General features: G+C 38.0%; 1 long non-coding RNA gene across 2 annotated transcripts in view; it reads right to left on the minus strand.

Moving 5' to 3' along the window:
* LOC145524008 (uncharacterized) overlaps positions 1-15,583 on the minus strand; it is a 181,685-nt gene that overhangs the window by 112,072 nt on the left and 54,030 nt on the right. Inside the window, exon 4 of one of the 2 annotated variants that reach the window (XR_014067016.1) lies at positions 12,196-13,848. The exons of the other annotated variant lie outside the window; for it this stretch is intronic. This is a non-coding gene — a long non-coding RNA (uncharacterized LOC145524008). Of the gene's footprint in view, positions 1-12,195; positions 13,849-15,583 lie in introns of those variants that run through there. 2 annotated transcript variants of the gene reach the window in all.

Raw genomic sequence — 15,583 nt, forward strand, 5'->3', positions numbered from 1 at the left:
TACGCAGAGTACATCATGAGAAACGCTGGGCTGGAAGAAACACAAGCTGGAATCAAGATTTCCGGAAGAAATATCAATAACCTCAGATATGCAGATGACACCACCCTTATGGCAGAGAGTGAAGAAGAACTAAAGAGCCTCTTGATGAAGGTGAACGAGGAGAGTGACAAAGTTGGCTTAAAGCTCAACGTTCAGAAAACTAAGATCATGGCATCTGGTCCCATCACTCCATGGGAAATAGATGGGGAAACAGTGGAAACAGTGTCAGACTTGATTTTTTTGGGCTCCAGAATCACTGCTGATAGTGACTGCAGCCATGAAATTAAAAGACGCTTACTCCTTGGAAGGAAGGTTATGGCCAACCTAGATAGCATATTTAAAAGCAGAGACATTACTTTGCCAACAAAAGTCCGTCTAGTCAAGGCTATGGTTTTTCCAGTGGTCATGTATGGATGTGAGAGTTGGACGGTGAAGAAAGCTGAGTGCCAAAGAATTGATATTTTTGAACTGTGGTGTTGGAGAAGACTCTTGAGAGTCCCTTGGACTGCAAGGAGATCCAATCAATCCATCCTAAAAGAGATCAATCCTGGGTGTTCGTTGGAAGGTCTGATGTTGAAGCTGAAACTCCAATACTTTGGCCACCTCATGCGAAGGGTTGACTCATTGGAAAAGACCCAAATGCTGGGTAGGACTGGGGGCGGGAGGAGAAGGGGATGACAGAGGATGAGATGGTTGGATGGCATCACCGACTCGATGAACATGGGTTTGGGTAGACTCCGGGAGCTGGTGATGGACAGAGAGGCCTGGCGTGCTGCAGTTCATGGGGTCGCAAAGAGTTGGACACGACTGAGCGACTGAACTGAACTGAACTTCTAGAAAATAAACATTTCTTTGAGCTCAATAATTCAAGCTTTATTTTACAGATGAGTAACTGAGGCTTAAAAAGGTTAAATAACACACCCAATATTATACAAATAAGTGTAGGAACTAAGACTGAGCCCAGGCCTGATTTCAGCACTAGTGTTCTTACTATATTGCTAAACTGCTTTGTGGGTGGTCTCATCTCCTATATTTGAATCTGACTCTATTCACTTGAATTATATAAAATTCTAGCAAAATAAAGTTATTAACCATTTGGACTGTGAGTAAGTCTCCTTAGTAGGGGATGAAAGGAAATCTAACTTCATAGATATTTATCAAATTGCTGAGCTTTTTTTTTTAAGAACTGAAGACATAATTTATTTAGTGCTTATTCTTTAGAGACTCTGTTCAAACTACTATCCCCCCCAAACCACTTAAAAGCATATTTAGTCTTTAGCTAGGTACATACAGGAATATACAGGTATATCTAAACCGAGTGTATTTAAGGATTTGATCCTTTTATGCTTGAAATAATAACAAAATAACCCTTTGAAATTTGACTTCAGAAGTATGTAAGGTAAAGCTAAGTGAATCACCAGTATTTGTGAATGTCAAAATTAATTCCATTAAGGGGTTCTATTTCTCAAATCACAAAACCAAGCTCTAATGTGAATATGATGGTAAAATAACAGATTCTATATCCACAGTTGACTTATCCTGCCATATCAAGTTGATTACAGAGAAGGAAATCTATCTGGCATTTATTGTAACTGTCAATCATTGAGATTATTGCTAGCTTTCCTGTATTAGACCAACTCCACTTTCCTTCTATTTCAATGGTTCTCTAACTTGAATGCTAAAAGATTAACTTGCAGGTTTCCAGGCATACCCTCCAAATATTCTGATTACAGGTCTGGCATAGAGCCTAGTAATCTTTTTGAAATAGAAAACTGAGATGATTTTGTACAGATTACCCCTGTCTCACATTGGAAAACAGTGGTTCACTTTAATTAATAGAATATTCTCTCCTTATTTTGATGGATGAAAAATAAGTTATTTATAAAAAGCATTTAAATATTTACTGAGATTTGACAACATAGAAAAAGAAAGGGAAATTAAACAATATTTATTATCTATTGTTAATCTGTTAACTCCTTGGTAAATATTCTTCTGGAGTTTTCTTTTATTAATATATTATATGACTATTTGTGTATTCTACATTTATAGTATATTCTATCGTCTATTATTTGTATATTCTTTGAGGTTGTTTCTGGTGTTATGTGCCAGCTGTTTTTTGTTTTTCTTTAACTTTCTTTATATTGATCTCTTTCAAGTCATTAATCCTTTTTTTCCATTTTTACCACTAGTGTTTATATAGAAGTTGTTAAATACAATGTTCTATATCCATCCCTAGTTTATTTGCTAATTCTATTGGTCAAATCAAAAGATTTTAGCACAAGAATTCTTTACTGATTTTTCCCTTATCTTGTGAGAAATTCTCACTAAACTAACTTATTATGATTGTGGATTTGTCAATTTCTTTTTGTATTGTTGTCCATTATTGGTTTTCTGTATTTTGAGACTACTGTATTTAGATACTTAAAAATTACAAATTGTGGTATCTTACTGAGATGAAGCTTTGATCATTATTAATTGACCCTCTTTATCTCTGCTGATGCTTTCTATTTTTCATCTTACTTTCTGATATTAACGTAGATAAATCAACTTTATTTTGGTTAGTGTTTGCACAGGTATTTTTGCCATTTCTTTAACTTCAATGTTTCTCTACCCTCATGTTTTATATTTCTCTTCCAAATAACATTGTTAGCTTGAATCATATGAAATTATAATTCCCATGGTCAAAAATTATCATTGTTGGCAATTTAATAAGATTTAATCTAACACTTGTATTTTTTAAAATATACAGTCAGATGACATTAATCTTCTCACAGGAGCACTCAGTCTACCTTCATTTAACGGGCTGTATATTATGTGACTTCAAGTCTACTAACTTGTGTTTTCCATTTATCACAGTTTTTTCTACTTCTCATTTCTTACATTTTTACAATAAAGTTTTAATATTTAAATGTATTCTCTTTTTTGGAAGTTATATATGCAATTCCTGTTCTTTTAGTTTATAGTGATGGACAGGGAAGCCCGATGTGCTGCAGTCCATGGGGTTGCAAAGAATCGGACACAACTGAGCAACTGAACTGAACATATACATACCTTAAAATTAACTCTTTTACAAATTCCTTGAACATATCCTTACAGTAATTATCTTTTATGCTTCTCTTCATTTATTGCTATTTTAAAATGTATTTTAGTTCTATGTTAATAATCATCAGATCATCATTACTTTTCAGTTCAGTTCAGTCGCTCCGTCGTGTCCGACTCTTTGCGACCCCATGAATTGCAGCACGCCAGGCCTCTCTGTCCATCACCAACTCCCAGAGTCTACCCAAACCCATGACCATCGAGTCGGTGATGCCATCCAACCATCTCATCCTCTGTCGTCCCCTTCTCCTCCCGCCCCCAATCCTACCCAGCATCAGGGACTTTTCCAATGAGTCAACCCTTCGCATGAGGTGGCCAAAGTATTGGAGTTTCAGCTTCAACATCAGACCTTCCAATGAACACCCAGGATTGATCTCTTTTAGGATGGATTGATTGGATCTCCTTGCAGTCCAAGGGACTCTCAAGAGTCTTCTCCAACACCACAGTTAAAAAGCATCAATTCTGCGGCGCTCAGCTTTCTTCACCGTCCAACTCTCACATCCATACATGACCACTGGAAAAACCATAGCCTTGACTAGACGGACTTTTGCTGGCAAAGTAACAAACCCCAAGCTTTTAAATATGCTATCTAGGTTGGCCATAACCTTCCTTCCAAGGAGTAAGCGTCTTTTAATTTCATGGCTGCAGTCACCATCAGCAGTGATTCTGGAGCCCAAAATAATAAAGTCTAACACTGTTTCCCCATCTATTTCCCATGGAGTGATGGGATCAGATGCCATGATCTTAGTTTTCTGAACGTTGAGCTTTAAGCCAACTTTGTCACTCTCCTCGTTCACCTTCATCAAGAGGCTCTTTAGTTCTTCTTCACTCTCTGCCATAAGGGTGGTGTCATCTGCATATCTGAGGTTATTGATATTTCTTCCGGAAATCTTGATTCCAGCTTGTGTTTCTTCCAGCCCAGCGTTTCTCATGATGTACTCTGCGTATAAGTTAAATAAGCAGGGTGACAATATACAGCCTTGACGTACTCCTTTTCCTATTTGGAACCAGTCTGTTGTTCCATGTCCAGTTCTAACTGTTGCTTCCTGACCTGCATACAGGTTTCTCAAGAGACAGGTCAGATGGTCTGGTATTCCCATCTCTTTCGTAATTTTCCACAGTTTATTGTGATCCACACAGTCAAAGGCTTTGGCATAGTCAATAAAGCAGAAATAGATGTTTTTCTGGTACTTTCTTGCTTTTTCGATGATCCAGCGGATATTGGCAATTTGATCTCTGGTTCCTCTGCCTTTTCTAAAACCAGCTTGAACATCTGGAAGTTCACAGTTCACGTATTGCTGAAGCCTGGCTTGGAGAATTTTGAGCATTACTTTACTAGCATGTGAGATGAGTGCAATTGTGCGGTAGTTTGAGCATTCTTTGGCATTGCCTTTCTTTGGGATTGGAACGAAAACTGACCTTTTCCAGTCCTGTGGCCACTGCTGAGTTTTTCAAATTTGCTGGCATATCATTACTTTTACATATAGTCAATTTGCCATTATTATTGTTTTCTTTCCTTCTTAGACTGCTGACTTCCATCTGGGATAATTTTTCCTCGCCCAAAGTAGATTTTTAGAACTTCTCTTGAAATTGTCTTTTTTATGCCTCTGTTTTGGAGGATTTTTTCTTTCAGTATGAAACTCAAACTCAGAAATTACCTTATGTACATTTCTTTTTATTTCACAGTCTTTGGTGTGCTTTCTTTATTGAAACCACATTGAAGCTGATTTACCATCTTGATAATATTTTCATATTTTTAAAGTCTTGTAAAACATGTTTTGTTGGCTTCATAGATGCATCTAGTGGGAATGTTGGCCATTATTATCTAGAACACAATTACTGAAAATAGCAATCTAGGCCTTTAATTTTACTCTATCTCTATGCCATCTATCACTTAAATTATCCATGTGTTATTTACATACATAAAATTGCAAAATTACCTGTAATATACTTTTAAATAACTGAATTCTACTGTGTATATATACATATATATACACACATATTTCTAATAAATTTGTTAATTTGTTACTTGTTTCTTGTCATAAGTTTTTCTTACTAGTAATAATCACAGAGCATCTTGATTATTGTAGAATATTTAAGTTCATGCTTGATTATTTCCTTAGGATAAATTTCTAGAATCTGATTGTTATGCCAAAGATTTGTACTGTTTTAAAACTTTGGTTATGCATCATTCAAATCCTCTAATTTATATTCCAGATAGTGTGCAAATTTCCCCACATATTTACAGCACTGAATTTTATGAATGTCCTATATCTGTGGCAGTTTTTATAATTTAAGTGGTTTACATGTTTCACAGGAAGGGAAAATATATTCTAGAGAAAATTAATAATTATTTTTTAAAAGCGTGGAAAGGATAGCACTGAGTGGGGATTTCAGAGGAGTCTGTGGGCTCTAAAGTGGTTCATGATCTACCGAGAGGTTGGAATTAAGCCATACTTACGAAAAGTTTAAATAGTGCAAGGTTCTTTATGATTAAGCCTGTCATAGTTTTCCCTGTCACATAGGGTCAGAACCCATTCGATCGCTTCTTTCTCCTTTGTTTTAGAACAAATTGTAATTTAGAATATTCCATGAGTTTGCTCAAATTATCTCATTGTTCTACAATATTGTTGTATAGAATGTTACTTGAAATAATGAGAAATCAAACAGATCAGAAAACACAAAAAGCTTGTTTGTTGGTTTAAATAGTGTTTGTTATAAAGGAAATGAAATAATCCTTTTTCAGAGATTCTTTCTACAGGTATCCTGCAACATGTATGTTTGTCTCCTTGAAGAAAATCCTTGACAGTAATTGCTTACTTTTATAGAGTTCTGTGGCTCAGACTGTAAAGAATCCGCCTGCAATGTAGGAGACCTGGGTTCATTCCCTGGGTAGGGAAGATCTCCTGGAGAAGCAAATGGTAACCCACTACAGTATTCTTGCCTGAAGAATTCCATAGACAGAGGAGCCTAAGTGGGCTACAGTCCATAGGGTCACAAAGAGTCAGACATGACTGAGTGACTAAAACACTGTATACCATAAACATCAGGTAACCTCCCCTACTTACTATAAGAGAATATATCTTACATAGATGATTGTTTTCATGACCCATTTTGCTTTAGTACAGCATAGCCCAAACATAAACAATCATTTCTTGCATATTTTAAAAACATTTATGCAATGCATCATGGAATGTGTGCAATGCTAATTAGAATCCTCTCTTTTTTAAAAACACCTTGAAATGCCTAGATTCCTCTTATAGCCTTAGTACAAAAGAACTCACTCTCTTTTCTACGATTTACTTTCCTAGATCATTTCTAGCTTCTTCACCCCAAGCCTCTCCCTTGCTCTGCTCCCAGCACATCACAATTCCCTCCACCTACTCATCCCTCTGGGGAAATGCAATTAGCCATTCTCTATGACAACTCTACTCAGGAGAATGCACCCGCACTCTTCTCTTTTTAGAGGGCAGGAGAGGGAAACAAGATGAGATAGCAAAACCCATATGTTCTTTCCCAGATGGAAAAGGGAAAGCTGCTAATTACTGCCCCTCCAAAACACACACACATGCATACACACATCCCACTACCATTGTTAAAATTTTATTTTTGGCCATGCTGTGCATTACTTTGCCAACAAAGGTCCATATAGTCAAAGCTATGGTTTTTCCAGTAGTCATGTATGGATGTAAGAGTTGGACCATAAAGAAGGTTGAGAGCTGAAGAACTGATGCTTTTGAACTGTGGTGTTGGAGAAGACTCTTGAGAGTCCCTTGGACTGCAAGGAGGTCAAACCAGTCAATCCTAAAGGAAATCAATCCTGAATATTCATTGGTAGGACTGATGCTGAAACTGAAGCTCCAATACTTTGGCCACCTGATGCAAAGAGAAAACTCATTAGAAAAGACCCTGATGCTAGGAAAGATTGAAGGCAGAGGAGAAGGGGATGACAGAGGATGAGATGACTGGATGGCATCACCAACTCAAAGGACATGAGTTTGAGCAAGCTCTGGGAGATGGTAAAGGACAGGAAAGCCTGGTGTGCTGCAGTCCATGGCGCCGCAAAGAGTTGGACATGACTGAGCGACTGAACAGCAACAACAAATGCCAAGCATCGTGTGGGATCTTAGTTACCTGACCAGGGATCGAACCTGTGCACCCTGCAGTGAGAGCGCAGTCTTAACCACTGCACCACCAGGGAAATTCAGTCACTATCACTTTTGCCAAGGCCTATATATCAAAGGAGAAACTCCTTATCAGAGATTTTTAAGACCCTGAAATTTAATGACCATGCTAGTGTGCCCTTGTTTTAAGCAAAAAGTAATGTATAAAAATATTCATTAGTCAAAATTAAATTATACGTTATTATTCACTTTACACAGGGTACTTCATATATTTCCTTCAAGTAGATAGCTTTCCTGATAAAATTATACCTTAATTCCAGACATAGAATAAATATATCTGTGACTTTAGAAACACTGGTAATAACAAAACTGAGTTGCAACTCCAAGATATTAATTTATAAACATATGTATCATACAGTCACATCATATACTTGACCCATATAAATGGAGCTTTAAAGAATTCCCATAGTTACATAATTATCTTCTCTTCTGGGATTTAGAAACTTCTAAACATTGAAATTTCATCACATATTTGAATGTATAAGAATACAGATGACTGTGGTATAGAACTCCTGATACCACTGGTTATAATGTATATTCAGAGTCCTATCACAATGGCATAGTAATATTTGAGACTTTTAAAAGGTTATTATTATCATCATCATTACAGATCTTAGCATATCACCAAACTTATCAGGTGACTGTGTAGAAATTGTGTTTTCCCCTGTATTTGTGCAGACGTGGGATCCTTGATGAAATGTTGAATAGGGAAAACAGAAGCCTTCACTTTGGTGTTGACTCTAAAGCACTATTTTAATGAGTTAGTGGTCTTGTTAGGCATTAGACCAAAATCTACTAAAAGAAAAACAAACATTCATTTTTACTCAATATCAATTTTTTTTCAGTAATTTCGAAGTTTAATCTTTTCTTTTCATCCCCACAAAAAAAGATGCAAATACTTTTGAGAACTATTATGTTTTTTTTAATGCAAGATTTCTCTTGAAGACAATTTTCAGTTAGAATTACTGATTTATAAAAGCTGTCTACTCTGCAGTGGCATTTCTTCCCTCAAACATGAAAAATGGCTCCTTCTGGCATTTTCATTAAATACTTTTTTTAATCTTGGCTACAGAATGTAGGTAGTTCTTATTGCCATTGCCATTTTACTCCTCTATCTCACTGAGGTCAGGTCGAGATCTTTGTTCAGTTATCTTCCCACCGGGGTACCTAGCAGAGGGCTTTTCACATCATAGGAGTCTAACATATTTTTCTCAACTGTACTGAATCACTAATTTGGGTAATACTAACCATGTTACTTATAAAGTTATGTTAGTAATATTTTAATTGAACCACAGAACTAGAAATAATACCTGTAAGAGTTAAATTATTGTCCAAGGTCAATAGCCAGTCAATGGCAGAAATAGATCCAAATTACAAAGTTGCTAATGCTCAGCACAACATTCTTTCTTTAACCAAAGTTTTTTGAAATAAAATCTACACATATATTAATTATGAGCATTTGAAATTTGCTTTAAAAGTTTTAAATTAGGGGGACTCGATTTTATTGTTGTATTTCCACTTAGTAATCGTAGCACTGTCTTGATACTTTCTCCCTTCACTTTTGTTACTCTCATATATAAAGTAATTCCCAGGCAATTTCAATATTTTAAAACATTTTGCTTTCCTAAATTTCATTAGTAGAGGGTTAAAAACTGGGTATCTATGATGACACTGATGCTACAGTAAGAGAATCAAATGAAGGACACTAGAAAGAGCCAGTGATATTTTCTCCAGTCTGGTCTTCCTCATTCCACACAAACAAGGGTGCTTTCATGGCTTCAAGATTTTCTCCTTTATCAGACTGAGTTACATTAACTTGTATTTATAAAACATTTTACAGTATAGGAAGAACATAGTGCCTGGCATCAAATAGATGCTGAATGAATACTGACTATGACCTATGTGGGTGGTATCCTTTATCACCTTTATCTCATTGAATCTTCAACTCTATGAATATTCACATCAACTTCATGAAGCAGGCATGTATTTATGTACTTTACAAATGAGTCTGTGTAGGTCAGAACTGAGATTTAATTCAAATTAGCATATTCGAAAGTTCTCTCTCTCTAGTAAATTTGGATATGAATAGCTCATAAGACAATATGTGTAAATCACATTTTCACTTTAAAACATACATGGCATGCAGTTGTAGAGATTGTGTTTATCATTCATTTTAGTCAGAGTCATGACAGGAAACGCAAGACATATTCTAACAGATTATTGAAGCGAGTTTAGTAAAACAACAATGCACAAGGATGTGGACGGTTAATAAAGAGAAGCCAACCAACAGGTGATGATTAAGGACCTAGGGTGCTGGCTACAGTAGGCAGGGAGCTATCATCATCACTTGCCTGAAAGGCAAAAGGGAAAAGATGGTGATTCCATCCCTTGAGCAACCACAAGTCAAGTGAAGAGAATTCTTTTGAATTTGGGGTTACCTGTACAAAGGAGAAACTGCACCTAATTTCCCGCGGACAACACGGCTGGGGATAGGCCTTCTGTGTCTACCTGGTTAAAACAGTTGAACTGGTGACAGACAGTGGTAAAGACGCTCTATTGGAGCAGTCTGCGCGCCCACTATTTACCCAGATAGAAACTGTAGAATATTCATGCTGGAGTTGCCTTACTAATATCACAAACAGGAGTACAGCAACAAGAGAATATGGGAGGTACCCTAGAGTAAGAATCTGAGTAGAACTCTTTAATAATTCATGCTTGCCTCCCAGATAAGAAAGCCAGCTTTGGAATGCAGGTGTAAACATTTGACCTGTTTCATATTTCTCTTCCCAGGCTCTGCTGTAAGAGGAGAAACGTAAACCCAGAAAAGGAGGGGACAGAATTAGAAAGGGAGAAGAAATGAAAGAACAGGACCCATAACTTCACAGTGCAGTCTCCTCAGACCTTTAAACAAACACAGGACACAGAGGGAAACTGTGCTAATTTGGCATGTAGTTGAACCTATGTCATCCTAGAATGGAATCAATTTTTCAGTATCTTGGAATGGATGAAAAGTTGACATATATACACTGCCATGAGTAAAACAGACAGTTCCTGGGAAACAACTGCACAGCGCAGGGCTCACCTTAGTGCTCTATGGCGACCTAGAGGGGTGGGATAAGGGAGTGGGAGGACGGTCCAAGAGGGAGGGGATATATGTATACTTAAAGCTGATTCACTTCATTGTACAGCAGAAACTAACGCAACATTGTAAAGCCACTATATCCCAATTTTTTAAAAATTTTAAGTTATGGAAGCAATCTAAGATAATTTTATGAAGTCTAGAAAGAATGACTTAACAGAGCATGGTTGAAAGTAGCAATTGGAAAAAAATAAATTTATTGCATACTTATACCCCTGGTAGCTCAGCTGGTAAAGAATCTGCCTGCAACGCAGGAGACCCCGATTCAATTTCTGGGTCAGGAAGATCTGCTGGAGAAGGGGTAAGTTACCTTCTCCAGTATTCTTGGGCTTCCCTGGAGGCTCAGCTGCTAAAGAATCTGCCTGCAATGCCGGAGACCTGGGTTCAATCCCTGGGTTGGGAAGATCCCCTGGAGAAGGGAACAGCTACCCACTCCAGAATTCTGACCTGGAGAATTCCATGGACTGTATAGTCTATGGGGTCACAAAGAGTTGGACACGACTAAGCAACTTTAACTTCACTTCACTTTATACCCCACCAGGATGAGCCTGCCTAATAAACCAGTTACCTATATAAGCACTGAGCACCATCACATACATATTTGACAACAGTACTGCAAAGAATTAACTATAAATAACTTTCAGCCTTGTCAGCCTTACATTACCAGTAAGAATAGTCACAGAGTCAGACATGACTGAAGCACACAGCACAACTGACCACATAGACTCATTTTAATAGGAAATCATGTTTTACTATGTATCACAAAATGTACTTAAATATAATTTACTGTTATCAAATACATACAGACCTTTATCTTTTAAAAGAGAAGTCCATTTTTGTTTTACTCCTTTTGTAAATATCACAGTCATAGAGACAGGAGTACACATCTCAATTTCCTTTCAACTTTTGACTTGTTTTCACATCTCTCACAGATTTTCAATAAGCTTAGAAATAAGCATTTGTTAATGTTTTCCACAAGGTTAAATTCTTCACTCCTTTCTATTTCCAGTGCTTTGAAAACTAAGCGAGAGAACAGAAACATATCCACCAGCCTCTGCATCTAGTCACTAAGAATAGTCCAGCAAAGAACTCTTTAAATATGACTCATCCACCCTAAAGTTAAAAGTATATCTAATTCTTCCATTTAGGAGTTGGTTTGAACTGCTTATCTTCAGCTGTGAGGATTAAAATCATCTAATTTTTTCACTTCATAGCTTTCAGCAGCAACATTGAATCAAGTCTGTACATCAGTATGTAATCCTTTATGTTAAAACTTGTATTAATCTTTCTGAAAGCATTGGTAATACAGTGTCTGTTCTTGTATTTTTCCAGGTAATTATGAAAAAGTTGTTTAAAAAGAAGGAAACAATTTCTTCTCCCTCCTCTTCCCCCAGATGAATGAATATTCCCCCTGAGTTTTCACATCTCCAACTTTGTTTTCAGTCTCCTTGACTACAGTTGTCCCAATGGTCACTGTTTCTTTGGAATTTTCCTTCTCCTCATGAACATGATCTTCCTTTTTCTTCAGCTGTGGTTTCCCTCTTTTCCATCTCCTTTGCCCTCCCCTTCTCCTTCCCTTTCCCCCTCCCTGCCCCCTTTTTTTGGTCATGCAGCATTTAGGATATTAGTTCCCTGATCAGGGATTGAACCCACGCCCCCTGCATAGGAAGCATGGAGTCTTAACCACTCGACCACCAAGGAAGTCCTTCCTTTCCTATTCTTAACTCATAAAGCTTACTTTAATTTTTTTTCTATTCTTTCTGTATATTCTATTTACCCATTTGTGCAGTTTCGGCTACCATACACATGTTGGTAATTTCCAAAGTTTACAATTTGCATCTCAGTGTTTCATACTTTTCCATCAGCTATGTCAGACAGCATGTCTAGTGAAGCCCGTAACATGTAAGTCTTAATGACCCCACCATTTAACTGGCATCCTAAGTCTGCCCCTAGTCAATCAAATGTTGGCTCTGCCCCACTTTGTGCATTTCTATTTTCCTCTTCCTTTCTCTAGAAACCTCCCAAGAGCAGAACTTCATCTTCTTACTAGGATTACTGTGAAGCCCCCAGTTATCTGCTAAATCTTTAGCCTCAGAGCTTGTCATTCTATCATGCACACAGCTGCCAGGATTATCTTCCTCAAACACAATTTTCATCATGCCAGTCTCTTAGAATCACTTTCTCTTGCCTGGCATCTCATCTAATTCCCTGAGGCTGGCATCTAAGGCCCTTCATCAACAGGGCCCACAGTACCCAAATTTTCTAAACAAACATCTCATTGCTCTTTAACATACTATTGCTTTAGCTTCATCAAGTAAACCATCACTTCCTCCATATATCTTAATCATCCCCCTTATGTGATTTTTTTTTTCACTACCTCAAATTTCCACCTTTGTCCTTTTAACTGGACCATGCTTATTACTGGCCCTCCTTATTATCTTTAACCATATAATTACTGCAGGGTTGTCAGTTTGAGACTAAAAAATTTTCTCTACTTCTCATCTAGCCTATTTTTGGATTTTCCTTGGGGGTCTCATGCATAGCTGTCATTAGACATAACTTCTATATATTGCTGACAATCCCATATCATTTTTCAAATACACTGTCAGCCTAAATGTAAACAAACTATGTGTAATTTCAGATGGATGCTGCTGCTTCAGTCGTGTCCGACTCTGTGCGACCCCATAGATGGCAGCCCACCAGGCTCCGCCGTCCCTGGGATTCTCCAGGCAAGAACACTGGAGTGGGTTGCCATTTCCTTCTCCAGTGCATGAAAGGGAAAAGTGAAAGTGAAGTCACTCAGTCGTGTCCGACTCTTAGCGACCCCATGGACTGAAGCCTGCCTGGCTCCTCTGTCCATGGGATTCTCCAGGCAAAAGAGTACTGGAGTGGGGTGCCATTGCCTTCTCCTCAGATGGATGAACTAACCCTTAATATGCCTAGTTCATTCATGAATTCAGTTCAGTTCAGTTCAGTCGCTCAGTCGTGTCTGACTCTTTGTGACCCCATGAATTGCAGCACGCCAGGCCTCCCTGTCCATCACCAACTCCCGGAGTCTACCCAAACCCGTGTCCATCAAGTTGATGCCATCCAACCATCTCATCCTCTGTCGTCCCCTTCTCCTCCCGCCCCCAATCCTACCCAGCATTACGGTCTTTTCCAATGGGTCAACTCTTCGCATGAGGTGGCCAAAGTATTGGAGTTTCAGCTTCAACATCAGTCCTTCCAATGAACACCCAGGATTGATCTCTTTTAGGATGGATTGATTGGATCTCCTTGCAGTCCAAGGGACTCTCAAGAGTCTTCTCCAACACCACAGTTCAAAAATATCAATTCTTTGGCACTCAGCTTTCTTCACCGTCCAACTCTCACATCCATACATGACCACTGGAAAAACCATGAATCATGAATTCAACAAACATTTATCGAGTATCTACCACGTTACCAACTAATGCTAGCAGCTAGAAACGAAAAGATACATATTTTAACATAAAAATACAATCAGTAATTTGAAAAGTTCCTTAAAAATTATTTTCTCATCCATGAGCAAGCACTAGTCATTTCTGAAGTTTGATTATCACTGGGTCATTTAAATATATACCCTTTATATCTAGGGGTCATTATCTGAGAGTTGAAATAATTTCTTCATTTAGTAAATATTTATTGAATACCCACTAGGTGCTGAAAGCTTGCATAAATAAACTCCATGATGAGGAGAATTTTTTGTTATCTTGTATCCTCTGTTAGAGGAAATACATTTTAGATCCTGAAAAATATTGACAAAGTACACAAGGACATGAAATTCTTGCTTTCAGAAGCATTAAAATTACTCTCCAAATTTAATAATAACATACTACACGTGTCAATGACCCAAATGACTCCAGCTGCTGCCTATTATGTGGTGTCTCATTTTTCATACATAATATATATGATGACCAGGTTTTTTTCATCTCTTAATAGCTATGTGTTGGAAGAACTTCTTTAGTCTTCTAACAAAACTGTTAGAAGGCAGTCTCCTGTTGGAGACCCTTTCCTCTCTTAGTGACCTTGTCTCTGAGATAGGTCTTTCCAAGAAGATCACTCAGACATGAGTAGCAAACGCTACAGATATGTCATAAATCATCTGTTCACAGGATATATGTTTCCAAAGTGTCAAGAAAGTGTCCAGCTGCCTGTTTGAAATTGTGAACTAACTATAAAACAAAATCAAGGGCCGATCCACATTTTTTTGGTCCTGAAGCTTATACAATATTGGGAGACCCTTTAGAAGAAATACAGAAATGCAAAGACAACATGAGGTTGTGCATAATCACAAAAGTGATTATTTATTTAGAATAAGAAAATCAACCATCGAAATTACTACAGATGCATGGTCTTCTTCAGAGATTTTTTGAGCCATTACCAGAAATACAAACAGAGAAATGCTTCCTGATACCAACCTGGATTCTCCCCTCTATTGAAAACTCACAATAACTCCCAGAAATGTTGGGTTCCCTAGGTGGTTCAAACAGTAAAGAATCTGCCTTCAATGCAGGAGACCTGATTTCAATCCCTGGGTTGGGAAGGTCCTCAGGAAAAGGGAATGCCGATCCACTCCAGTATTCTTGCCTGGAGAATTCCATGGACAGAGGAGCCTAGTAGGTTACAGTCCATGGGGTCACAAAGAGCTGGATACGACTGAGCAACTAACATACATACAGTGGTAAAGAATCTGCCTGCCAATGAAGGAGGCACAAGAGACTTGGTTTCAATCCCTGGATCAGGAAGAGCCCCTGTGGTAGGAAATGGCCCTCCACTCCAGTATTCTTGCCTGGAAAATTTCATGGGCAGAGGAGCCTGTCGGACTACAGCCCATAGGTTCACAAAGAGCAGGACACGACTGAGCATGAGCACAGGTAAGGTAACCTGAAGCTTTAATTGATAAGCTGTATGGTAAACTCCAGGAGTTGGTGATGGACAGGGAGGCCTGGCATGCTGTAGTCCATGGGGTCGCAAAAAGTCAGACACAACTGAGCAACTGAACTGAACTGAACTGAACTGATGGTCAGTTTACTTCTACATAGTTAAACCAAACAAATGAAAAAACCAAACCTTAATACTGTTTTACATGGTTTCTTCTATC

Source organism: Giraffa tippelskirchi, chromosome 10 (assembly GCF_054371585.1).
Source record: "Giraffa tippelskirchi isolate mGirTip1 chromosome 10, T2T-mGirTip1v1.2.pri, whole genome shotgun sequence".
NCBI classification, from domain to species: Eukaryota; Metazoa; Chordata; class Mammalia; order Artiodactyla; family Giraffidae; genus Giraffa; species Giraffa tippelskirchi.